The sequence below is a fragment of the Pelodiscus sinensis genome, chromosome 25 (assembly GCF_049634645.1).
Source record: "Pelodiscus sinensis isolate JC-2024 chromosome 25, ASM4963464v1, whole genome shotgun sequence".
In the NCBI taxonomy this organism is placed as follows: Eukaryota; Metazoa; Chordata; order Testudines; family Trionychidae; genus Pelodiscus; species Pelodiscus sinensis.
In genome coordinates, this window is record NC_134735.1 from 19,596,707 (window position 1) to 19,622,259 (window position 25,553).

Below are 25,553 nucleotides of genomic sequence, written 5' to 3' on the forward strand. Positions count from 1 at the left end.
GGAGAAACGCACGAGCCGCGCGGGTTCTTAGCCGCCTCCCTCCTGCGGGCCTGTTTGCTGCGCAGACCTCTGGGCCTGTCTCATGCCTCCCCTGGGAAGCGTGGCCGCGCGAACTGAGCCCCAGTCGCAGCTCCTGAGGTTTCCTGTGCAGCCTTGGACTTGCATGGCTGCCATGGTTTCTCTTTGGAAGGGACTCGGTCCCGCTTGGACAGGCGACTCGCCCGTGTGACTCCAAACGCCATCTTGTGGCTGTCTTTTTCCCCCACAGCCAGAACACCAGGATTCGCCTCCCACGGCAGAAGATGCAAAAGGCCCTGGAAGGAAAGCCCTCCTGCTTTTTTACCTCGGGAGGATGTGGGCTACCAACCGAAGCTCTGAGCCAAGGACTGAAGGACCCGTCCAAGCCGTGGCCGTACTCCCGAGACTTGACCGAAGCCAGCTCTCTCTTCCATGACTGCTGCAAGCCTCAACCGAGAACGTGGCGAGTGCTCCCACAATTCCCTCTCCCCCTTTCCATTGAGGATTCTGAAGGACCGTCAGCTGGTGATTTTTGGCTCTGACTGTAAGGGATGAATTGAGCCGGGAACGTAGCTGGTCCTCTTGGGCTGGGCAGAAGCTTTTGATGGGATGAGATGGGTTTTGGTCAGCCGGCGTGTGCCTAAAGAGCGTGGGTGGTGGCGATGCGGGAGAAGCGGCGCGTCGGAGGGAATTGCTCGCGTGTCCTGTTGTTGAGCAGTATGGCGAAGGCAGAAGTTCTCTTTGTGAGGGGTTTGGCGTGCCTGGGAGTAGTAGCGCAAGGCCAGTGTTGATGCTGTGGCAGCTCTCTGTCTAGGCGTTTTGTCTAGGCCTGAATGAAGGCTCTGGGTAGCGTGGTCCAGAAGTGCTTTGTTCCACGAGCGTCTGGAGAGCCTCCCTGGCGCGCTCCCTGAGCGGGTCCCGGCGGCCCATGTGGGTGGGAAAAGGGCAGGAGGAAGCCCTGTTGCCTGAGGACAGAAGAGGAGGCCTCCGTGCCTCCCACACAGGAAGCGGGGGGCTGCCGAGAGCTTCCCCGCAGGCGGCATCCTGGCCTGGCCTTTAGCTACTTGCAGCCTGGAGTGAAGGCGCGGAGTCAAAAGAGGCCGGCCCACACGTAGCAGAGGATGGTTTCGATCCATCGACCTCTGGGTTATGGGCCCAGCACGCTTCCGCTGCGCCACTCTGCTCCCTTGGGGCTAGACTGCCCGCAATCCACTCTAGCACCTGGGCTGCACTGGCACGGCCAGGCAGAGGAGCAGGCTGCTAGGCAGCGTTTCGGAAAGCCCTTCGAGGTCTCTGTGGCGCAATGGGTCAGCGCGTTCGGCTGTTAACCGAAAGGATGGTGATTCGAGCCCACCCGGGGACGTGGCTACGCTCGGCCTCCTGGCGCTTGCTAGCGGGCTCCCTTTTGCCACCTCCAAGCCATCCCTCTCGGCCTCGGTGAGGTCACCTTGTGGCCGGCAAGGTTCAGGGGCCGTGCCGTGCCACGGGAACCCGTCTCCCAGCAACCGCGCCGGGGCCTCGGCCTCGGGGCTTAAGCCCCGAGCCCAAGCGCGAAAGCTCCAGCCGGGCAGGTGTCGTTCCCCTCCCGCCTCTACGCCAGCTGAGAGGGAGAAACGCACGAGCCGCGCGGGTTCTTAGCCGCCTCCCTCCTGCGGGCCTGTTTGCTGCGCAGACCTCTGGGCCTGTCTCATGCCTCCCCTGGGAAGCGTGGCCGCGCGAACTGAGCCCCAGTCGCAGCTCCTGAGGTTTCCTGTGCAGCCTTGGACTTGCATGGCTGCCATGGTTTCTCTTTGGAAGGGACTCGGTCCCGCTTGGACAGGCGACTCGCCCGTGTGACTCCAAACGCCATCTTGTGGCTGTCTTTTTCCCCCACAGCCAGAACACCAGGATTCGCCTCCCACGGCAGAAGATGCAAAAGGCCCTGGAAGGAAAGCCCTCCTGCTTTTTTACCTCGGGAGGATGTGGGCTACCAACCGAAGCTCTGAGCCAAGGACTGAAGGACCCGTCCAAGCCGTGGCCGTACTCCCGAGACTTGACCGAAGCCAGCTCTCTCTTCCATGACTGCTGCAAGCCTCAACCGAGAACGTGGCGAGTGCTCCCACAATTCCCTCTCCCCCTTTCCATTGAGGATTCTGAAGGACCGTCAGCTGGTGATTTTTGGCTCTGACTGTAAGGGATGAATTGAGCCGGGAACGTAGCTGGTCCTCTTGGGCTGGGCAGAAGCTTTTGATGGGATGAGATGGGTTTTGGTCAGCCGGCGTGTGCCTAAAGAGCGTGGGTGGTGGCGATGCGGGAGAAGCGGCGCGTCGGAGGGAATTGCTCGCGTGTCCTGTTGTTGAGCAGTATGGCGAAGGCAGAAGTTCTCTTTGTGAGGGGTTTGGCGTGCCTGGGAGTAGTAGCGCAAGGCCAGTGTTGATGCTGTGGCAGCTCTCTGTCTAGGCGTTTTGTCTAGGCCTGAATGAAGGCTCTGGGTAGCGTGGTCCAGAAGTGCTTTGTTCCACGAGCGTCTGGAGAGCCTCCCTGGCGCGCTCCCTGAGCGGGTCCCGGCGGCCCTTGTGGGTGGGAAAAGGGCAGGAGGAAGCCCTGTTGCCTGAGGACAGAAGAGGAGGCCTCCGTGCCTCCCACACAGGAAGCGGGGGGCTGCCGAGAGCTTCCCCGCAGGCGGCATCCTGGCCTGGCCTTTAGCTACTTGCAGCCTGGAGTGAAGGCGCGGAGTCAAAAGAGGCCGGCCCACACGTAGCAGAGGATGGTTTCGATCCATCGACCTCTGGGTTATGGGCCCAGCACGCTTCCGCTGCGCCACTCTGCTCCCTTGGGGCTAGACTGCCCGCAATCCACTCTAGCACCTGGGCTGCACTGGCACGGCCAGGCAGAGGAGCAGGCTGCTAGGCAGCGTTTCGGAAAGCCCTTTGAGGTCTCTGTGGCGCAATGGGTCAGCGCGTTCGGCTGTTAACCGAAAGGATGGTGGTTCGAGCCCACCTGGGGACGTGGCTACGCTCGGCCTCCTGGCGCTTGCTAGCGGGCTCCCTTTTGCCACCTCCAAGCCATCCCTCTCGGCCTCGGTGAGGTCACCTTGTGGCCGGCAAGGTTCAGGGGCCGTGCCGTGCCACGGGAACCCGTCTCCCAGCAACCGCGCCGGGGCCTCGGCCTCGGGGCTTAAGCCCCGAGCCCAAGCGCGAAAGCTCCAGCCGGGCAGGTGTCGTTCCCCTCCCGCCTCTACGCCAGCTGAGAGGGAGAAACGCACGAGCCGCGCGGGTTCTTAGCCGCCTCCCTCCTGCGGGCCTGTTTGCTGCGCAGACCTCTGGGCCTGTCTCATGCCTCCCCTGGGAAGCGTGGCCGCGCGAACTGAGCCCCAGTCGCAGCTCCTGAGGTTTCCTGTGCAGCCTTGGACTTGCATGGCTGCCATGGTTTCTCTTTGGAAGGGACTCGGTCCCGCTTGGACAGGCGACTCGCCCGTGTGACTCCAAACGCCATCTTGTGGCTGTCTTTTTCCCCCACAGCCAGAACACCAGGATTCGCCTCCCACGGCAGAAGATGCAAAAGGCCCTGGAAGGAAAGCCCTCCTGCTTTTTTACCTCGGGAGGATGTGGGCTACCAACCGAAGCTCTGAGCCAAGGACTGAAGGACCCGTCCAAGCCGTGGCCGTACTCCCGAGACTTGACCGAAGCCAGCTCTCTCTTCCATGACTGCTGCAAGCCTCAACCGAGAACGTGGCGAGTGCTCCCACAATTCCCTCTCCCCCTTTCCATTGAGGATTCTGAAGGACCGTCAGCTGGTGATTTTTGGCTCTGACTGTAAGGGATGAATTGAGCCGGGAACGTAGCTGGTCCTCTTGGGCTGGGCAGAAGCTTTTGATGGGATGAGATGGGTTTTGGTCAGCCGGCGTGTGCCTAAAGAGCGTGGGTGGTGGCGATGCGGGAGAAGCGGCGCGTCGGAGGGAATTGCTCGCGTGTCCTGTTGTTGAGCAGTATGGCGAAGGCAGAAGTTCTCTTTGTGAGGGGTTTGGCGTGCCTGGGAGTAGTAGCGCAAGGCCAGTGTTGATGCTGTGGCAGCTCTCTGTCTAGGCGTTTTGTCTAGGCCTGAATGAAGGCTCTGGGTAGCGTGGTCCAGAAGTGCTTTGTTCCACGAGCGTCTGGAGAGCCTCCCTGGCGCGCTCCCTGAGCGGGTCCCGGCGGCCCTTGTGGGTGGGAAAAGGGCAGGAGGAAGCCCTGTTGCCTGAGGACAGAAGAGGAGGCCTCCGTGCCTCCCACACAGGAAGCGGGGGGCTGCCGAGAGCTTCCCCGCAGGCGGCATCCTGGCCTGGCCTTTAGCTACTTGCAGCCTGGAGTGAAGGCGCGGAGTCAAAAGAGGCCAGCCCACACGTAGCAGAGGATGGTTTCGATCCATCGACCTCTGGGTTATGGGCCCAGCACGCTTCCGCTGCGCCACTCTGCTCCCTTGGGGCTAGACTGCCCGCAATCCACTCTAGCACCTGGGCTGCACTGGCACGGCCAGGCAGAGGAGCAGGCTGCTAGGCAGCGTTTCGGAAAGCCCTTTGAGGTCTCTGTGGCGCAATGGGTCAGCGCGTTCGGCTGTTAACCGAAAGGATGGTGATTCGAGCCCACCCGGGGACGTGGCTACGCTCGGCCTCCTGGCGCTTGCTAGCGGGCTCCCTTTTGCCACCTCCAAGCCATCCCTCTCGGCCTCGGTGAGGTCACCTTGTGGCCGGCAAGGTTCAGGGGCCGTGCCGTGCCACGGGAACCCGTCTCCCAGCAACCGCGCCGGGGCCTCGGCCTCGGGGCTTAAGCCCCGAGCCCAAGCGCGAAAGCTCCAGCCGGGCAGGTGTCGTTCCCCTCCCGCCTCTACGCCAGCTGAGAGGGAGAAACGCACGAGCCGCGCGGGTTCTTAGCCGCCTCCCTCCTGCGGGCCTGTTTGCTGCGCAGACCTCTGGGCCTGTCTCATGCCTCCCCTGGGAAGCGTGGCCGCGCGAACTGAGCCCCAGTCGCAGCTCCTGAGGTTTCCTGTGCAGCCTTGGACTTGCATGGCTGCCATGGTTTCTCTTTGGAAGGGACTCGGTCCCGCTTGGACAGGCGACTCGCCCGTGTGACTCCAAACGCCATCTTGTGGCTGTCTTTTTCCCCCACAGCCAGAACACCAGGATTCGCCTCCCACGGCAGAAGATGCAAAAGGCCCTGGAAGGAAAGCCCTCCTGCTTTTTTACCTCGGGAGGATGTGGGCTACCAACCGAAGCTCTGAGCCAAGGACTGAAGGACCCGTCCAAGCCGTGGCCGTACTCCCGAGACTTGACCGAAGCCAGCTCTCTCTTCCATGACTGCTGCAAGCCTCAACCGAGAACGTGGCGAGTGCTCCCACAATTCCCTCTCCCCCTTTCCATTGAGGATTCTGAAGGACCGTCAGCTGGTGATTTTTGGCTCTGACTGTAAGGGATGAATTGAGCCGGGAACGTAGCTGGTCCTCTTGGGCTGGGCAGAAGCTTTTGATGGGATGAGATGGGTTTTGGTCAGCCGGCGTGTGCCTAAAGAGCGTGGGTGGTGGCGATGCGGGAGAAGCGGCGCGTCGGAGGGAATTGCTCGCGTGTCCTGTTGTTGAGCAGTATGGCGAAGGCAGAAGTTCTCTTTGTGAGGGGTTTGGCGTGCCTGGGAGTAGTAGCGCAAGGCCAGTGTTGATGCTGTGGCAGCTCTCTGTCTAGGCGTTTTGTCTAGGCCTGAATGAAGGCTCTGGGTAGCGTGGTCCAGAAGTGCTTTGTTCCACGAGCGTCTGGAGAGCCTCCCTGGCGCGCTCCCTGAGCGGGTCCCGGCGGCCCTTGTGGGTGGGAAAAGGGCAGGAGGAAGCCCTGTTGCCTGAGGACAGAAGAGGAGGCCTCCGTGCCTCCCACACAGGAAGCGGGGGGCTGCCGAGAGCTTCCCCGCAGGCGGCATCCTGGCCTGGCCTTTAGCTACTTGCAGCCTGGAGTGAAGGCGCGGAGTCAAAAGAGGCCGGCCCACACGTAGCAGAGGATGGTTTCGATCCATCGACCTCTGGGTTATGGGCCCAGCACGCTTCCGCTGCGCCACTCTGCTCCCTTGGGGCTAGACTGCCCGCAATCCACTCTAGCACCTGGGCTGCACTGGCACGGCCAGGCAGAGGAGCAGGCTGCTAGGCAGCGTTTCGGAAAGCCCTTTGAGGTCTCTGTGGCGCAATGGGTCAGCGCGTTCGGCTGTTAACCGAAAGGATGGTGGTTCGAGCCCACCTGGGGACGTGGCTACGCTCGGCCTCCTGGCGCTTGCTAGCGGGCTCCCTTTTGCCACCTCCAAGCCATCCCTCTCGGCCTCGGTGAGGTCACCTTGTGGCCGGCAAGGTTCAGGGGCCGTGCCGTGCCACGGGAACCCGTCTCCCAGCAACCGCGCCGGGGCCTCGGCCTCGGGGCTTAAGCCCCGAGCCCAAGCGCGAAAGCTCCAGCCGGGCAGGTGTCGTTCCCCTCCCGCCTCTACGCCAGCTGAGAGGGAGAAACGCACGAGCCGCGCGGGTTCTTAGCCGCCTCCCTCCTGCGGGCCTGTTTGCTGCGCAGACCTCTGGGCCTGTCTCATGCCTCCCCTGGGAAGCGTGGCCGCGCGAACTGAGCCCCAGTCGCAGCTCCTGAGGTTTCCTGTGCAGCCTTGGACTTGCATGGCTGCCATGGTTTCTCTTTGGAAGGGACTCGGTCCCGCTTGGACAGGCGACTCGCCCGTGTGACTCCAAACGCCATCTTGTGGCTGTCTTTTTCCCCCACAGCCAGAACACCAGGATTCGCCTCCCACGGCAGAAGATGCAAAAGGCCCTGGAAGGAAAGCCCTCCTGCTTTTTTACCTCGGGAGGATGTGGGCTACCAACCGAAGCTCTGAGCCAAGGACTGAAGGACCCGTCCAAGCCGTGGCCGTACTCCCGAGACTTGACCGAAGCCAGCTCTCTCTTCCATGACTGCTGCAAGCCTCAACCGAGAACGTGGCGAGTGCTCCCACAATTCCCTCTCCCCCTTTCCATTGAGGATTCTGAAGGACCGTCAGCTGGTGATTTTTGGCTCTGACTGTAAGGGATGAATTGAGCCGGGAACGTAGCTGGTCCTCTTGGGCTGGGCAGAAGCTTTTGATGGGATGAGATGGGTTTTGGTCAGCCGGCGTGTGCCTAAAGAGCGTGGGTGGTGGCGATGCGGGAGAAGCGGCGCGTCGGAGGGAATTGCTCGCGTGTCCTGTTGTTGAGCAGTATGGCGAAGGCAGAAGTTCTCTTTGTGAGGGGTTTGGCGTGCCTGGGAGTAGTAGAGCAAGGCCAGTGTTGATGCTGTGGCAGCTCTCTGTCTAGGCGTTTTGTCTAGGCCTGAATGAAGGCTCTGGGTAGCGTGGTCCAGAAGTGCTTTGTTCCACGAGCGTCTGGAGAGCCTCCCTGGCGCGCTCCCTGAGCGGGTCCCAGCGGCCCTTGTGGGTGGGAAAAGGGCAGGAGGAAGCCCTCTTGCCTGAGGACAGAAGAGGAGGCCTCCGTGCCTCCCACACAGGAAGCGGGGGGCTGCCGAGAGCTTCCCCGCAGGCGGCATCCTGGCCTGGCCTTTAGCTACTTGCAGCCTGGAGTGAAGGCGCGGAGTCAAAAGAGGCCGGCCCACACGTAGCAGAGGATGGTTTCGATCCATCGACCTCTGGGTTATGGGCCCAGCACGCTTCCGCTGCGCCACTCTGCTCCCTTGGGGCTAGACTGCCCGCAATCCACTCTAGCACCTGGGCTGCACTGGCACGGCCAGGCAGAGGAGCAGGCTGCTAGGCAGCGTTTCGGAAAGCCCTTTGAGGTCTCTGTGGCGCAATGGGTCAGCGCGTTTGGCTGTTAACCGAAAGGATGGTGGTTCGAGCCCACCCGGGGACGTGGCTACGCTCGGCCTCCTGGAGCTTGCAAGTGGGCTCCCTTTTGCCACCTCCAAGCCATCCCTCTCGGCCTCGGTGAGGTCACCTTGTGGCCGGCAAGGTTCAGGGGCCGTGCCGTGCCACAGGAGCCCGTCTCCCAGCAACCGCGCCGGGGCCTCGGCCTCGGGGCTTAAGCCCGGAGCCCAAGCGCGAAAGCTCCAGCCGGGCAGGTGTCGCTCCCCTCCCGCCTCTACGCCAGCTGAGAGGGAGAAACGCACGAGCCGCGCGGGTTCTTAGCCGCCTCCCTCCTGCGGGCCTGTTTGCTGCGCAGACCTCTGGGCCTGTCTCATGCCTCCCCTGGGAAGCGTGGCCGCGCGAACTGAGCCCCAGTCGCAGCTCCCGAGGTTTCCTGTGCAGCCTTGGACTTGCATGGCTGCCATGGTTTCTCTTTGGAAGGGACTCGGTCCCGCTTGGACAGGCGACTCGCCCGTGTGACTCCAAACGCCATCTTGTGGCTGTCTTTTTCCCCCACAGCCAGAACACCAGGATTCGCCTGCTCCTGGGTGGCCTGTGTCCCTTTCGGGCCATGGCGGCCGCTATGCGCCCGTAGACGGCCACGTTCCTCCTCCTAGTACAGAGATCATGGACGCTGGGGGCCTGCCCCCAAACCTCAATGAGGTCCATGACCTCCACACTAGACCAGGAGGGTGCGCGCCATCTACGGCCCCTGGCTGGCCCCTGGGTGCTGGGGGACTGGGCGGGGGGACGGCTCGCCGGCACTGGCTGCCTGGCTCATCCTGCAGCCGCTGGCTCGGGGCAGAGACTGCTGGCAGGGCTGGCTCTGGCAAGTGCCGTCTGGCCAGAGTCTACCCCTTTAAGGGCCCCAGGGCTGGGGAGAGGAGAGGAGTTTTCCTGCTTTGGCCCAGAGCAGCCACCAGGGGAACCTGGGGAGGGCTGGCCTCCAGCTACTCCGAATTAAGTGGCTACACAGCCCTTAATTCCAACTACTGAATTCGAATTTGGCGTTACTCCTGGTAGAATGAAGTTTACCTAGTTCGAATTAAGTCCAAACTAGCGGTTTGTATGTGTAGCACCTATGAAAGTTACTTCCAACTAACGGCTGTTAGTTCGAATTAACTTTGTAGTGTAGACATACCCATAGTTCCTATACAACTAGCAGCTAATGGGTAGTCTCCAGTAGTTTAAATCTTGGGGCATTTGGAAAAGGAGGGGGAGCTACATGTGTGCGGGGTGTATTGTTGCCCTCTGCTGGATGGACTGTAAATGCTTTATGTATGTATCATATGCCCTATAGTGCTAACAGTTAATGGAGATTCTCCTCTAGCTCACACCTGGCATTTTCTAAAGTAATATATGTGTGTGTATGTGCGAGAAAGAGCAAGAGCCTGGGGGCTCCCTCATGTCTCCTCCCCATCCTGATCTGCTTGGCTTAAGTGCAGGAAAGAAGAAGTAGTGAGCTTTGTGTATTTGACATCAGGTGGAAGCAGGGGAATGGAGGACTGGTGGGAACAAGAGCACTTGGCTTCTTTTCCTGCAGACCGAGAGGGGTGGGGACTGGCTTGAGCTATATAAATCAGATGCCGCTCCATGCCTCAGTTTCCCCCTTCATACAATGCCGATGACACAGAGAATGTTTGTAAAGTGCCTTGTTGTTAGCCCATGGGGCAGAGGGGGAAACTCGGTCTCAGAAGCAGACTGGGGGGAGGTAAAAGCCTACCTAGGCAGCGCTGGTTCCACTACGTCACGCTGCCAGACCGGTCTGAGTGGGTCCCTCTCTTGGCTGCTCCTCCCCCCAGGAGGAGTGGGTTCCTCTCCATCGGCTGCAGGAACCAGCATTTCAAGGTCTTTGCCAATGGGCAGCCGTTCTGCAATTCAGCTCTGCCGCGGCTTCCAGCAGATCGATACACTGGAGATCGATGGTGCCGTGGTCGGGTCCTGTGCCCAGTTGTGAGCCCGACCGGTGCCGCTGCCCAGACGGAGATGAGTGGCACACACACGACACCCCCCTACGGCCGCCCTCGCAGACCCAATAAACCTCTCCCTTTCGCAGAACGACTCTGCTCCTGCGTGGTTCTGGGGCTACTTGTGTGTGTGTCCTAGACCCCCTTTCTGCTCAGCGCAGATAGAGACTCCTCTGCAGGTAGAGCTGAGTGCGACGCCTGCACTGGGATGGCGTATTGGGATAATGTACTGACAGCTCCTCTGCGCCACCCCTCCTCTTCCTGCCGCTGCAACATCAAATTAACCTTCCTGGTCTGCCCCCGTCCTCCCTCCGGTACCAGGAGACCCCACGCATGATGGGAGGGGCTGCAAACTGGGGAGCAGGCTACTGCAGGGCTGAGGGCAGCAAACCAGCCCCCAGAGCCCTGCAGGGCCTGGCCACGGGGAAGGGGAACTGATGTGAGCAGCATTTAGAGCTGGGGGGGGCTGTGGGGAGGAGGACAACGGAGCCACGAGCAGGACAGGGGGTGAGCCAGCACCAGTAAGTCTCAGGGGGTATGTCTACACTACCCCGCTAGTTCGAACTAAAATCGGGCTCCATGCTCAGCTGTGAGTCCGAGTCCCATAGACCAAAGCGCCCCAGGGCAGTGGTGGATTCTCCACATGTCAATGGGTCTAGTGCAGGCCAGAGGCCTTGCTGGGATGCGCTAGGGCAAAGCCCAGGGCTGGGGCCGGACGGGAGCCCGTGAGAGGCAGCGGGGCGAGTGGGAGGCTCTAACTCTTGCTCCTGGCCAGGAAGTCCAGTGCTGGGTGACACCAAGGCCACGTCTGCACTGCAGGCATTTTGCTCAAGAACAACTGTTCTTGTGCAAAAACTTGTGGCGCGTCTACACTGCACGTGAATTCTTGTGCAAGTAAATTTGCAGTAAAGCATCAGAAAAGAGGGCTTCTTGCACAGGAGTTATTCCTCTCCCCACGAGGAATAAGCCCCTTTTGTGCAAGAGCTGTTGTGCAAGAAGGCAGCGTGGACGGGCACCAGGGGCTTCTTGAGCAAGACACTTTTATGGCTAAAATGGTCATCAGAGCTTTCTTGCACGAGAAAGCGTTCACAATGCCATGGACACTCTTGTGCAAAAGCACATGGCAGGGTGGAGGTGCTCTTGCACGAGACCTTTTGCGCAAGAACTCCGGTGTGAAACAGTTCTTGTGCAAGAAGCCTGCAGTGTAGGGCAGGGAGCAGCCTATGGGGCTACTGGAGCTGCTGGCTGCAGGATGCCCAGTCAGGGAGTGGGGGGGACCCCTAGGAATGGCTCCAACTTCCCAGAGGGGTGGCCAGAGGCAGGACATTTGCCTGGCAGGGTGAGGTGGGGGGGCAGTGACCTCACAGGGGCTTTGGGCAGCCCTCAGCAGATCAGGCAAAGGGCAGGTGGGGAGGTGGTGACCTCACAGAGGAACCCACATCTCAGGCTGAGAAAAGGGGGGGGCGGGCCCAGGGGACTTTGGAGACCCCCGGTTGCTTTAGCTCTGGTGCGTCTCCTGCTCACAGTTGCTTTGTCCTCTGTGAGTTCCACATCCGGACAGCGTTTTGCAGAAGGTAAGAGCCCCCAGGGGTTTGGATCCCGCCCGGGGCCGGCTGGGTTCCAGGCAGGCCCAGCCCTCGGTCAAGGGCCAGAAGGTGATTCCTCACCTGGGCTGTGTCCTTAGCGCCACTGGGGCTTTCTCCTGGTTGGTTTCCCTTTTCCTCCATCCCGCCCACATTTCTGCTCTGTTCTTGCCTCTTCTGTGACCTTCCCCTGCTGCCCCCCCAGCTTGTGACCCAACAGACTAGCTGAAGGAGGGGGGGTGGTTTGCAGGAGCCGTGGGGCAGGGGATGCAGCCCCCATTGTGGGGACTGGGGAGGTGGGGCTGGACCAGGTCTATGCCGGTGTCTTTGGGGAGAAGGCTCCACCCCCCCCCCCACACCTTAGACTCTCCCCTGATTGCCGAGCAGGGGCTGTTGATGGGCAGGAGACTCAGGTCCTTGCAGTGCCTGTGCAAGACCGAGCCGATAAGCAAGGGGCCATTTGGGGGCTGGGGGCAGTCGCTCTGGGGAGCTGGAACCCCTGGATTTCGCTCTGCAGGCTGCGCCCCAAGCTCCCCTTTGCTCCCCTCATTTGCAGCATGGCCAAACACATCAGGCTGTGGTTCCGGAAAGCCCTGAAGATGGCCCCAGGGCCGGTGGGAAGCAGCTCCTCCGTCCCCGCGGGCGGGGAAGCTGAATCCCACCAGCTCGGGGCGACTCGCCCACTGGCCAGGCCCCTCCGGACCTGGCTCCAGAGGCGGCTGGGAAGGCGGGACCCAGCCCAGCGGGGCAGCCGGGTAGGGTGGCTCTGGGGCCTCCTCTGTGGAGAGAAACACCTGCCCCAGGAGCCCAGCCCCCATTACCACCAGGGGGCATCGCCCTGCCCGGCCCCCGGGGACCTGCCAGTCTCCGGGAGCCCCCAGCCTCTCCGCACCAGCCCCTGCAGCTGTGGGTCCAGCTCAGTGAGCAGCAGCGCCTGGGCCTCCAGCTGCAGCCGGGCCACCTCCTGCAGCCGCTCAGACCCAGGTGAGGGGCCGTGAACATGCTGGGCCCAGGGGCTCACCCAGTACACGGGGGGGCAGCCCCAGTGTCTGCCCCGCAGCCAGGGCAATGGATGGGGGCGGGAGCTGCTGCTTGGCTCTCTTGTTCCTGGTGGGGGCTCTGCTGAGGGCGTTGGCAGATGTGAGGGTGGAAGGGGGATGGGTCCCTGCGAGGGGCGTGTGGGGCCCAAGCTGCCCTGGGTCCCTGACATGGGGGCGCGTGACCCCTGCTGGCCGCTGGAGTCACCCTGGTCCCTTCCCTCCCGCACAGAGCCCCCCTGCGCCTCGGCGGAGCTCTGCCAGGAGCGGATGGACTCCCGGGTGGAGGAAGGGGCCATCTATGATATTGAAGAGCAGCTCCACACCCGGGACACGGTAGGAACCTTCTCCACACGGGGGGGACCCGAGATTGTCCGGCCCCTTCCCAGCACGTCCCCCCCTCCGGGAAGGGCTTGTCCCTGGGGATCCCCCTGGGGCCCCTTCTCCTGCATGACCTGGGCCCCCCAAGCTGAGGTCTCTTGTCATGCACCAGCTGGGCCCCCACAAGCCTGAGGAAGCAGTTGGGGGGGGAGTGTGGGTGCTTGGACAACCGGCAGCTCCCACCTCCACTCCTGGGAGGCCTGAGCCCTGCAGCTGTCCGTGGGGGGCAGGCAGGCCCCAGGCTCACAGACTCTCTCTGGGGTGCAGAGCCCAGCCGCCCTGCAGCGGTTCCTCCTGGCCGTCCCCCCCGCCTGCCTCGCCGCCCTCCAAAGGGGCGAGGACACCCTGGCGCCGCGCTGCTGCAAGGACACCATGATGGCCAGGATCGTGGTGAGCGAGTCGCGGCGGCCGGGAGGAGGGGAGGGGATACGTGGGGTGGACAGGGGTCCGCCTGGGCCATGGCGGCGGGTGGGGGTGCTGGAAATGGGTGGGAGGGGCCAGGAGTGCTGGAGGGGGAGGGGGAGGTGGACATGGGGAGGGTGGGTGGGGATGCTGGAGGAGGAAGGGACACAGAAATGGGGCAGGTCTGGGGTGCTGGACAGGGAGGGGGATTCGGAACAGGGAGGGGTCTCCCCGGGCCATGGTGGGGGGGGAGCTGGAAGGTTAGCAGAGCGGGCTGCTGAGGATGCGCCTGGGGAGCAGGGATGAGGAGGTTCAGAGGCTGGTCACCAGGGCAGTGAGGGGCAGGAGACGGCCTGGGGACAAGGATTGAGCTGGTCCCGGTTTGGGAGGGGGGTGCTGGGAGGGGCCCTGTGCCGGGCAGGGGGGCTACAGGCCAGCGGGAGGCAGTGGGGTTGGATCCTGCTGGGTGGGGGCGCTGGCCGTGTGAGCGTCTCTTGGGGGCCCCAGCCTCACACGCCCCTTTGTCTCCTTGGGTCTCACAGGAGATCATGGAGGACTCCCCCCCCCCACTGGTCTTGGCCGACTGCCTCAACGCCGCCTGCAGCCTCAGGTACCGACCCCCCCCCGCCGACTCCCCCCCAGAGCAGATCCCCTGACCAGGGAGTGGGAAAGTCTCTGTCTCCTGGGCTATGTCTAGACTGCAAGCCTCTTTCGAAAGAGAGCACCCAGTGAGTCTGGATGCTCTCTTTCGAAGAAGCCCTAGTTCCATTCAAGAACGCCTTCGTTCGAAAGAAGCACTTTGCAAAGAAGGCGTTCTTCCTCGTGAAATGAGGTTTACCGCCGTGGAAAGAAAAGCCGCGTTCTTTCGATTTAATTTCGAAAGAACGCGACTGCAGTCTAGACGCAGGTGATGTTTTTTCGGAAAAAGGCTACTTTTCCCGAAAAACCCCCTGAGTCTGGACACAGCCCTGCTGCTGAATGAACAGTCTCTGCCCCTCTCTCCTGCCAGCACCTTGCAGCCTCCCCTACAGGCCCAGCTCCTGAGCCCCCTGCTGAGGGCGGCCGTGGGACAGACTGTGTCTGGGGACTGGCAGCAGGAGCCCATCCACACACAGGTACGTCCCTCCGGGCCCTGCTCCCGGGCTGGGCTGGAGCTCCAGAGAGGAGTGGGGGTGGGGGCAGAGGGAGAGAAGAAGCTGCAGGTTTGGATCCTTCCCTCCAGGTTTCCCGTTGCTCTCCCTGGGGGCCCGTCCCTTCCATGCCCAGCCTGGGCTCCTCCCTGCTCTGCGAGGCGGCTCAGACCCTGCTCAAGGCTGCACCCCGGGGCCAGCGGGTGGCCTGGATTCCCCAACCCCCCTCTGACCCAGGGCTCCCCCTTGTCTTGCAGCAGTTCATCCGGGCCCTTCCCGTCGACCTCCAGGCCCTACTGGCAAGCCTCCTCGCCGAGTCCCCAGACACCGCCAGGCTGCAGCTGATCATGGAGGTGAGCCCCGTGGGGGGGACGGGGCCATTGTCCCTGCTTCCTCGGGGGGCCGAGAGAGGAGCTGTGTCAGTGGCTGGGGGTGGGGGGGGGCACAGTCTGAGAGGAGCCCCAGGCTCTGCCCAGAACCGGCGCCTCCCTACGGGTCCTGACCTGCCTCTTTCCCCCCCAGCACCTGAGCCCGTGGCTGGAGTCCCGCCTGCCCCAGGAGCGAGCCAGGGCCCTTGGCAGCACCACGGCCCTGCTGGGAGTCGCCACCACCCTCCCGGGGTTTGAGGTAAGTGACCTCGGAGCCGGGGGGTCTGGGGCTGCAGGGCGCGGGGCTGGGAGCGTCCCCGGGAGGCAGAGCTGGGAATGGGCCGGGAATGGGCCGCGTTCTCCTTTCCCCGGGGAGGGGCGACCCTGGGCCTTTCCGGGGGGCACCTGGGCCCCAGACTGGGGAGTGGCCGTCAGTGGATCCCCTTGTTCCACCCCCGGAGTGACCCTTCAGTCGGGGCCATTGCTCAGGGTTGTCTCCTCGCAAGGCCGGCCCCGCCCCGCCCCGCCCCGCCCTGGGAGGTGTCTCTGTCCGTCCCCGAGCTCAGAACCGCCTCGGCGGCCGTTAGCATGGGACGTGCAGCCCCAGGATGCTGAGGGACCCCCCCTCTTCTCTCCCCTCAGAACTCCGCCGACTGGCCGAGGATGGGTCACCACGTGGCCCAGCTGGGCCTTTTTATTTCGGACCCATCCGAAGACGTCAGCCGGCTGGCCCGGAAGGGGGTGCACAGCCTGTACCGACTCCTCCTGCACCACAGGGGTAAGGAACCCAGCCGGGACCTGGGCCCCAGGGACACCCTGAGGGTGCCGGCGGCGGGGGGAGGGGACCCAGCCCTTTTCCCCCAGACTGGCCCAAGGGGGGATGCGTCCCTCTGTGTTCCCCTTCTGCCCCCTGTGCCCCTCCATTTGCCCAGGGATGCCTGCAGGGACCCGTGGGAGGGGAAGGGCTCAGACCTGCCAGCAGAATCACCCTGGTTTGTCTCTTGCAGGCCTCAACATCCACCAGGCAGAGGACCTGTGGTGCAGGCACTACTATAAGGAGAGATGGGTCCTGGCGCACAGCAACACCGTGCGGGTGGGAGAGGTAAGGACGCGCTGCCAGGGCAGGGCAGGGCTCGGGGGTGGGGCTGGCTGGGGCCCTCGTGCGGGTAGGACGCGGGGTGGGAGCGGGGAGTCGCTGATCGAATGGTCGATGCATTTTCCCTCGACTATTCGAGCCGTGGACAGGGCGGCGCTGCCCCTTTGTGACGCTGTCCCGGCGTTTCAAAGGGGTGGCGCTTCCTAGGGGCAGCGCCGCACCTTGCCCCGGATCTCCCGTAGGAGGGGAAGCAGGGCGGGACGGGGGGCAACACTTTTTGATGGAGGTCGCTCCAAGATGTTGGCCAGTGGCCTAGGGCTGCTCTGTTGTGCAGAGGGGGGTGAGGTCTGGGAGGGTCTTGGGGGCAGGAGGAAGGTGTGACCTGGGGCAGGGGTTGGGGTGCAGGGTGAGGAGAGCGTCTGGGTGCAGGGTCTGGAAGGGAGTTTGCAGAAGGAGGAAGCTGTTTTAGCCCCAGGAGTTGGGGCCGGGCTCTGGGCCGTCAGCTGAAACCTCCCGTGCTCTTGATTTCAGGTCTTTGGGCAGCTCTTCACGCCAGAGCAGGAGAACTGCTTTTTAGACAAGGCTCTGCTCGCTGCCCGCTCCCCCCTGAGGCGCCCCAGCCAGGCCGGGCTGGTCCTGGCCCACGCCCTGCATGGGCAGGCCCATCAGCTCCTGGGATACATGGTGAGCAGCCGGAGCAGATGCAGGAGAGCGGGGCAGGGCCAGGGTCTCCTTCCCATCCCCTCAGGGAGTCCCCCGCCCCTTTCCTCATGCTGCCCCCACCCCACGTCCCTGCTGGGTGGGTCAGAAGCTCACCCTGCGGGCCTGACGGGGGGTGACCAGAGAGCAGAACAAGTCTCAGCGCAGGGGGGAGGAGGGTGGAAATGCTGGGGGGGCCCAGTACCCCTGAGTCCCCAGGGATGAATGTGACGGATTCTGCTTCCCTTGCAGCAGGAAGACAGCCAGTGAGAGCACAAGGAGCTGAGGAGCCAGCAGCTGCGTCCCCCTCCCCCCAACCCTCCCAATTGTATAGAATGTATTTAAATTCGGATTAAATAACGTTTCAAAAACCATTTGGATCAGGCTTTGTCAATAATTTTTAATGGGGGGGGGGCATTTTGGCAAGTGGTCAAGGGCCACATTTCTACCGAGGAGTTTGGGGTCTGGGACGGGGCGGTTGGGTGCAGAAGAGAGCTGAGGGGAGGAGCCTGGGTGCGCACCGTCCATTGCATCATCACGCGGCGCCATTGTGCTACTGCTGGAGCTTGGGTGACTGGTTTAATTTGAATGTTTACACAGATTAGGTGTTTTAACTTTAGGAAACTTCATTTTCAATAAGGTCAAATGTTAATTTCTGTCTACCACAAAGGGTTTCAAAGTTTTCTTTCTTAAAGGCAGGGATGAGGAACCTTTTTTGTCTCCAGGGCCACTGACCCCCAGAAAAACCAGTTGGGGACCACACACGAGAAAAGCAAAATACAAAAACCCTTCTTCCAAAACCCACAAGCCTCACTGAGGTGAGGGGAAGGGACAGGGAGGACTGAGGTTCGGGGATCCCTCATTTTTGGCCCCCCTCAGATTGAGAGGGACCCGCAAATGCCACTCTCCCTGGAACCCAGGAGAGTTAATCTGTGCTGGGGCTGGAGTGCCAGGGGAGTGAGATGTCTCAGTCGGGGCCACATTCGTGAGGCTTGGGGGGGGTTGGAGGCGCCAGGGACGCATTCAGATAGAGCAGGGGAGCCGGCAGGGACCCTGAGAGGAGAAGTGGGAGTGAGAGCCCAGCCGGGGAGACACAAGGAAACCAGAGTCAGTCTAGTATCTCTCAGGCAGCTGGGGTAGACACCCCCCACCCCAAACCCCAGCCTCCTGTTGGATCCTCCTCCCACAGTTAACTGCCTCTGAGTCTGCACCCAAACTCCCATCGCTGCCCTGAACCTGTCCCAGAGCCTGCAACCCGCAGCCTCTCCCGCGCCCCACTCCCCAGCCATCCTGCACCGTAACCCCAGCCTCAGGCCAGCGAACCTGAGTGAGGGTGGGGGAGCCCAAGCAGCAGAGGGAGGGGGGAGTGGAATGAGTGGGGGCGTGGCCTCAGAACAGGGGCAGGGGTAGGTGCGGGGAAGGGGGCGGGGCAATGGTAGTGGCCTCTAATGCCCACACCCCTCCCTTCGGCATCGCTTATGTCCCATGTCCGCCCCCTCCTGAGCCCACAGCCGGTGCCAAGGCCTCGTGCCCAGGGCGGGGTCGCCCCTGTGAGCTGCCAGCCATACTGGGGAGAGGCGAGAGGGTCTGGGCTGCTGTGTCCGTTGCTGGCTCCTGTCAGGCCTTTGCACCAAGTCCTGGTGCAGCCTGAGCAAACCTGGGTCCTTCCCTGCTCCTCCAACACCACCTGGGCAAAGGGAGGAGAGTCCCCAACAGCCTCTGTCACTTCGGCCTCCTGTCGGGGGAACATGCCCCCTGCAGCATGATCCCCTGTAGATCTAGCCCTCTGGGCACTCACCCAAGGTCTCTACACGGCAGCTGCTCTGTGCCTAGTGCTGGCACTGCAGAGCCATTTGCCACTTTGCACCCGACTGTCACCAGGTCCTTTCCATTTGCAGGGCCGGCCACATCTCCTGCCCGCTAGGCCATTGGCTGCACCCTCGTCTCGCTCCTCCTGGTGTCTGTATCCGTCATCACCTTGGTGCTGGAGAGATGGGGCCTGCCCCAGCCTGCCGGGCTGCAAGGGACTCCTGTTGGGAGCAGCTGCATGGGAAGCAGAGGCCCAAGAATGGGAGAACCCTATTGACCTGCTGTGAGCAGGAGACGGGGGTGGGGAGGGGGCTGGGGAGGTACCTGTACTCAGCTCTGAATGGGGGCTGGGGAGACACAGACACTGCTGATGATTGCTGCACTGTGGGCCCCTGGGTTACAGTCTATGCCCAGGCAGCTCCTCCAGTCACTGCCTGTCACATTACTGGATCTTGAGGGGAGCAGCCAGATCACTGCTGCACCCATAGGTGGGGGTGTTGGCCCCAGAAAATGGTAGAAAAGGGGGCCATGTGGGGTGCTGAATAGAAGCTTATTATCTGATAGTCCTATGTAAGCTATTTATGTGCTTGTATAACGTCTGTGTGTGTAGTTAGGAATCTGTAGTCTGTGTGGATCCTGAATATTTCTCTGCATGTGGTTGAGCATTGGGCAGAGCCCGGCCTGTGGACATGCTAATTAGCGAGGCCCTGTGGGACAATGGCACTGAATGGGCCAAGGACACACCTAAAGCATGAGGGCGGACACCTAAGAGCGGCCAGCAGAGAGAGGCTGAGGACCAGGTGATCTCCTGCAGCCAAGAAGAGGCCAGGAAGGAGGGATAAATAGGCCATGTGGTCGATGCCATCTTGGTTCTCAGCTCAGCACTTCATCCCAGAGGCAGCATTGCAGGGATCGAAGAGCCTGGAAGACCTGTGAACCCATCCTGACCCTAGGATGTGCAACAAGAACTCTTAAACCAGCAGCTGTAACATCTCTGCTAGAGGCTGCATCGAGAACTGGGAGATTCGGTGCATGTAACATACTATTCCTTTAACAACCTTACTCTCATGCTTTTCTTTATTGTAATAATAAACCTTTAGGTGTTAGATGCTAAAGGATTGGCTCAGCATGATTTGTGGGTAAGATCCAGAGGGTAAATTGACCAGGGATCTGTGGCTGGTTTCTTGGGACCAGACAGAACTTGTTCGGGGTAGGTGGGATTGGGTGCTAGGACCCCCACCGGTGTATGAGGCCCGGGGCCATCGGGGGCATGGATATTGCTGGGGTGCCGGAGGGGTTTTGCTCGTGAGGCTTCAGGCAGGCAGCTGAAGCGCTCTGTGGGACTGGTTTGTGGCCTGTGTGGAGAGGTCACCAGTCTGGGGGCTGTAAGGAGCCCCGGATTTGAGCAATTCGCCCTGAGCAGACGCCCTCAGCTGTGCCCAGACACGGCCCAGTCCGTCACACTGCCCCTCAGCCTGCAGGCCTCTCCTCGCTCTCAGCCAGGCCAAGGGCTGAGCCCTGCTGTGGCCTGCCCCAGCCAGCCAGCCAGCCCAGCTCCTCCTCCTGCACAAACAGTCCCGCCTGCTCCTTTAGCAAAGCAGAGCGGGCTGGTTGTGGAACTTCTGGGAGACTGAGGTTCAAGTCCCAGGTCTGCTGCAGAGCCCTTGGCCCTGCCACTCCCCTGAGTGGGCCTCAGCCCCCGTGTGTGAAACGGGGACACTGATTCTAACTCGTCTAAGGGGAGAATTTTCAAAGCCCTAAGGGAGTTGGGAGCACAAGTGTGTGACTGTGCTTTGTGCCCACTGCTTGGTGCTCCTAAATCCCCCAGGTGCTTAGCTTGGGAGCTTTTCCGGGCAGGGGCTGCGGCTAGGGTTGCCAGGTGTCCCGTTTGAACCGGACAGTCCAGTATTTGAGCTTTCTGTCCAGGAGATAAATTGAGAAAATATCTCAGTTTTCTAAATAAGATGTACTCTAGGTTGTGATGCAATGGCAAGTATGACTGGTATTTTTATTGACCATCTGGCAACCCTGGCTGCGGCTGCCTCTCACTACTCTGGTGTGGACAAAGCACTGCAGTCATCCCGGGACAATGCCCCCAGAGACGCTCTCCCTCTGGGGCAGGGTCCTTTAATGCTTTTCACACTGACATAGGCTACGGGACAGCCCCTTGGACACGGGCATGAGTGTCCCCGCGGGGCGGTATCCCCCGGACGCTGCGCAATGCAGAGAAGAGGGGTGAGTCCTGGGGGATTGGTGGGACAAAATACGTTCCGTTATTTTAACCCCACCCGCTATAAAGCAGCAAAACCCTGGGTCCAGGTACTCAAAAGTGCAGGGCTCTGCTTCTGCGGGATTAGCCGCCCCTTCTCGGCTGGGAACACGCAGGCGAAGCATCAAAGGGCTCCCACCCCACTGAGATGGTGACTGCATGTCTCGGGAAGGGAAGAATCCAGCCATGGGGGGGGGGGGAGGGATCCCCTCTGGCACTGACAGAGAGGCCCAGAGACATGCAGAAGGAAAGTTCGGGAGGGAGGGGGCAGAGATACCAGGTAGGGAGGAGGACGGAGGTGCAGCTAACTCTGGTACTCGTGACACCCAGACCCCATCTCTCCCCACCTCCTTGGACCCAGGCAGCACCTGCTCCTTTTTGTCTCCTCTCCCATTGACTGCCGCCCTCCTCACCACCAGGTCTCCCAAAGGTTCCTCTCCCCAAATGTTTCCCACTCCCCTCCCACTGTTCCTCGCTCCCAAATCCCTGGGGTCCTGTCAAACAAACGTCTCTTCCTCCCTCCTGTGGCTGGCACCTCCATGTCCTGTAGCCTGGCCCCCCTCCCTTTACTCCATCCTTCACCAACCCTTCCAGCTCCTTGAGTTCCATTTCTTCCAGCCTCCACCCCAACTCCCTCCATCTGCATCTCCACCCCAGCCCTGCCTCCCAGCCCCGCCTCTTAGCCCCCGGCCCCAAACCTTCCCTTCCCTGGTTCTTCCCTCCCCAAACTGCCTGTTCTGCTTATTTCTAGGCCAGGGGTGAAGCAGGAGCCATTCTGCTGGGCACTCTGCAAACACAGAACAAGGACAGTCCCAGCCCCACACATCTGGCCCTTGAAGAACAAACCCAGAGGCAGAGGGACCTGGACAGACGGGATGGTGAGGGGCAATTTCCCTCAGCAGCTTGGGCCGTCCTGGCAGAATGGTGTCTCAGTCTCCTAGGAGATCACGGTAGTGGGAACCAACTGTCCATGTTGTGCTAGACAAGGGCGATAGGAAGCCGCTCTGGGGTGCCCCACTAAGCCTGGCGGGCTGGGGGCGGGGCTTTGGGTGCTGTCAGCACGCTGGGCTGCACAGCCACAGTGTACTCCAGGGATCTGGTGGCCAAGTAGTGTAGTGGCTGCACTCCCAGTCCCCTGCCCTGAGCCTCCAAACACCCCCCCCCCCACCTACCCCTGACTCCTGCACCACAATCCCTGCACTGCGCCCCCCCTCACTCCTGGACTCCCTGCCCTGAGCTCCCCACACCCCTACACTCCCCAGCCCCCTGTCCTGAGCTCCACCATACCCCTGCCCTGAGCTCTCCATCCTCCCACACTCCCCACCCCCTGCCCTGAGCTCCCCCACATCCTCACACTCCTCATCCCCCGCCCTGAGCTCCCCATATCCCACATTCCCCATCCCACTGCTCTGAGCTCCCCCACATCTACAGACTTCCCACCCCCCTGCCCTGAGCTCCCCCACATCCTCACACTCCATCCCCCTAACCTGAGCTCCCCACACCCACACACCCCAGCCCTGAGCTCCCTGGATTCCACACATTCAAATTTCTCAGAGGTAATTTCCTGTCATTCAGTTTGGACACAGGCCGGCTAACCTTGTGAGGAGGGCTTTAAACTAGGTTCGACGGGGACAGGTGAGCAAAGCCCACAGGTAAGTGCTGAATGTGCGGGACTGAGAGATGGGTTGGAAATGGGGGGGATTACGGCCTATAATGGGAAGGAGCAAGGAGGGTCAGGGCACAACAGGGAGGCAAGATCAAATCAGTATCTTAGATGCCTATATACAAATCCAAGAAGTATGGGTAATAAGCAGGAAGAACTGGAATTGCTAACCAATAAATACAACTTTGATATCATTGGTATTACAGAAACCTGGTGGGATGGGACGCACGATTGGAATGTTGGTATGGAAGGGTACGGCTTGCTCAGGAAGGACAGACAGGGAAAAAAGGGAGGAGGGGTTGCCTTGTATATTAAAAATGTACACACTTGGACTGAAGTGGAGATGAACGTAGGAGATAGCTGTGTAGACAGTCTCTGGGTTAAGCTAAAAGGGGTAAAAAACGAGGGTGATATCATGCTAGGAGTCTACTACAGGCCACCTAGCCAGGTGGAAGAGGTGGATGAGGCCTTTTTTAAACAATTAACAAAACTAGCCAAAGCCCAAGATTTGGTGGTGATGGGGGACTTCAACTATCCAGACATATGTTGGGAAACTAACACAGCGGGGCGCAGGCTATCCAAGAAGTTTCTGGACTGCATTGGAGACAACTTTCTGTTTCAGAAGGTTGAAAAAGCTACCAGAGGAGACGCTGTTCTGGATTTGGTTTTAAGAAATAGGGAGGAACTAGTGGAGAACTTGAAAGTGGAAGACAGTATAGGGGACAGTGATCACGAAATAATAGAGTTCATGATCTTAAGGAAAGGTAGAAGGGAGACCAGCACAATTGAGCTAATGGATTTCAGGAAGGCAGATTTTGATAAGCTCAGAGAACTTGTAGGTAAGGTCCCATGGGAAGCAAGACTGAAGGGAAAAACAACTGAGGAGAGTTGGAAGTATTTCAAAGGGACGTTGTTAAGGGCCCAAAAGCAAACAATTCCGCTGTGTAGGAAAGATAGAAAATATGGCAAAAGACCAGCTTGGCTTAACAAGGAGATCTTGCATGATCTCAAAATAAAAAAGGAGTCGTATAAAAAATGGAAACTAGGACAACTAACAAAGGATGAATATAGGCAAGCAACACGGGAATGCAGGGGCAAGATTAGAAAGGCAAAGGCACAAAATGAGATCAAACTAGCTACAGGCATAAAGGGAAACAAGAAGACCTTTTATAAATACATTAAAAGCAAGAGGAAGACCAAGGACAGGGTAGGCCCACTGCTTAGTGAGGAGGGAGAAGCAGTAACAGGAAACTTAGAAATGGCAGAGATGCTCAATGACTTCTTTGTTTCGGTCTTCACCGAGAAGTCTGGAGGTGTGCCTAACGTAGTGAATACAAGCAGAGAGAGGGTAAGTTTAGAAGATAGGATACACAAAGAACAATTTAAAAATCACTTAGGAAAGTTAGATGTCAGCAAGTCACCAGCTCCTGATGAAATGCATCCCAGGATACTCAAGGAGCTGATAGAGGAGCTATCTGAGCCTTTAGCTATGATTTTTGAAAAATCATGGCAGACAGGGGAGATTCCAGAAGACTGGAAAAGGGCAAATATTGTGCCCATCTATAAAAAGGGGAATAAGAACAACCCAGGAAACTACAGACCGGTCAATTTAACGTCTGTCCCAGGGAAGATAATGGAGCAGGTAATTAAGGAAATCATATGCAAACACTTGGAAGGTAATAAAGTGATAGGGAATAGCCAGCATGGGTTTGTGAAGAACAAGTCATGCCAAACTAATCTGACAGCTTTCTTTGATAGGATAACGAGCCTTGTGGATAAGGGAGAAGCGGTGGATGTCATATACCTAGACTTTAGTAAGGCATTTGATACGGTCTCGCATGATATTCTTATTGATAAACTAGGCAAATATAACTTAGATAGGGCCACGATAAGGTGGGTGCATAATTGGCTGGGTAACCGTAGTCAGAGTGTTGTTGTTAACGGTTCTAAATCCTGCTGGAAAGGGATAACAAGTGGAGTTCCTCAAGGGTCTGTTTTGGGACCCGTACTGTTCAATATCTTCATCAATGATGTAGATATTGGGATAGAGAGTACGCTTATTAAGTTTGCAGATGATACCAAACTGGGTGGGGTTGCAACTTCTTTGGAGGAGAGGGACATAATTCAAAATGACCTTAGCAAGTTAGGGAAATGGTCAGAGGTAAACAGGATGAGGTTTAATAAAGAGAAATGTAAAGTGCTCCACTTAGGAAGGAACAATCAGTTCCATACATACAAGATGGGAAGCGACTGTCTAGGAAGGAGCATGGTGGAAAGAGATCTAGGGGTCATAGTGGACCACAAGTTGAATATGAGTCAACAGTGTGATGCTGTTGCAAAAAAAGCAAATATGATTCTAGGTTGTATCAACAGGTGTGTTGTAAGCAAAACTCGTGAAGTCATTCTGTCGCTCTACTCTGCACTAGTTAGGCCTCAGCTGGAGTACTGTGTCCAGTTCTGGGCGCCACATTTCAAGAAAGAGGTGGAGAAATTGGAAAGGGTACAGAGAAGAGCGACAAGAATGATTAAAGGTTTAGAGAACATGACCTATGAAGCCAGGCTTCATGAACTGGGCTTGTTTAGTTTGGAAAAAAGAAGATTAAGGGGGGACATGATAGCGGTTTTCAAATATCTAAAAGGGTGTCACAAGGAGGAAGGAGAAAATTTGTTCCTCTTGGTTTCTGAGGACAGGACGAGGAGTAATGGGCTTAAAGTGCAGCAGGGGAGGTTTAGATTGGACATTAGGAAAAAATTCCTACCCGTCAGGGTGGTCAAATATTGCAATAAATTGCCAAGGGAGGTGGTGGAATCTCCCTCTCTGGAGTTATTTAAGAACAGGTTAGATAGACATCTGTCAGGGATGGTGTAGACTGAGCTTGGTCCTGCCTTGAGGGCGGGAGGCTGGACTCGATGACCTCTTGAGGTCCCTTCCAGTCCTATTATTCTATGATTCTGTGATTCAAGCTCTTGCCTTGACCTCCACAAAGGGAGGTGTGGTACCACAGTACCTGTAAGAATTTTAAGTTGCTTTCACTCCTGACGCTAGACACAGAAAGTGAGGGGGGATTTTTAGGAAACAATGTGGGGGAGAGGAAAGCAACTTTTCCTCCCTGCCCCCAGTCATGTTACTGGATGTTGAGGGGAGCAGCCAGATCACTGCTGCACCCATGTGGGGGTGTTGGCCCCAAAAGTGGCACAAAGGGGGGCCACGTGAGGTGTCCAGTAGAAGCCTACTTTCTTCTGATTCCATATATGCTATTCATGTGATTGTATAA

At 59.4% G+C, this 25,553-nt stretch overlaps 3 non-coding genes across 3 annotated transcripts; all 3 read left to right on the forward strand.

The window, feature by feature from the left end:
* The first annotated feature begins 2,932 nt into the window (after positions 1-2,932).
* On the forward strand, positions 2,933-3,006 carry TRNAN-GUU (transfer RNA asparagine (anticodon GUU)). Its single transcript has one exon. It is a non-coding gene; the product is annotated as a tRNA-Asn (tRNA).
* Positions 3,007-6,182: 3,176 nt separating this feature from the next.
* On the forward strand, positions 6,183-6,256 carry TRNAN-GUU (transfer RNA asparagine (anticodon GUU)). The gene has a single exon. It is a non-coding gene; the product is annotated as a tRNA-Asn (tRNA).
* Positions 6,257-7,807: 1,551 nt separating this feature from the next.
* TRNAN-GUU (transfer RNA asparagine (anticodon GUU)) lies at positions 7,808-7,881 on the forward strand. The gene has a single exon. It is a non-coding gene; the product is annotated as a tRNA-Asn (tRNA).
* The last annotated feature ends 17,672 nt before the right edge of the window (positions 7,882-25,553 follow it).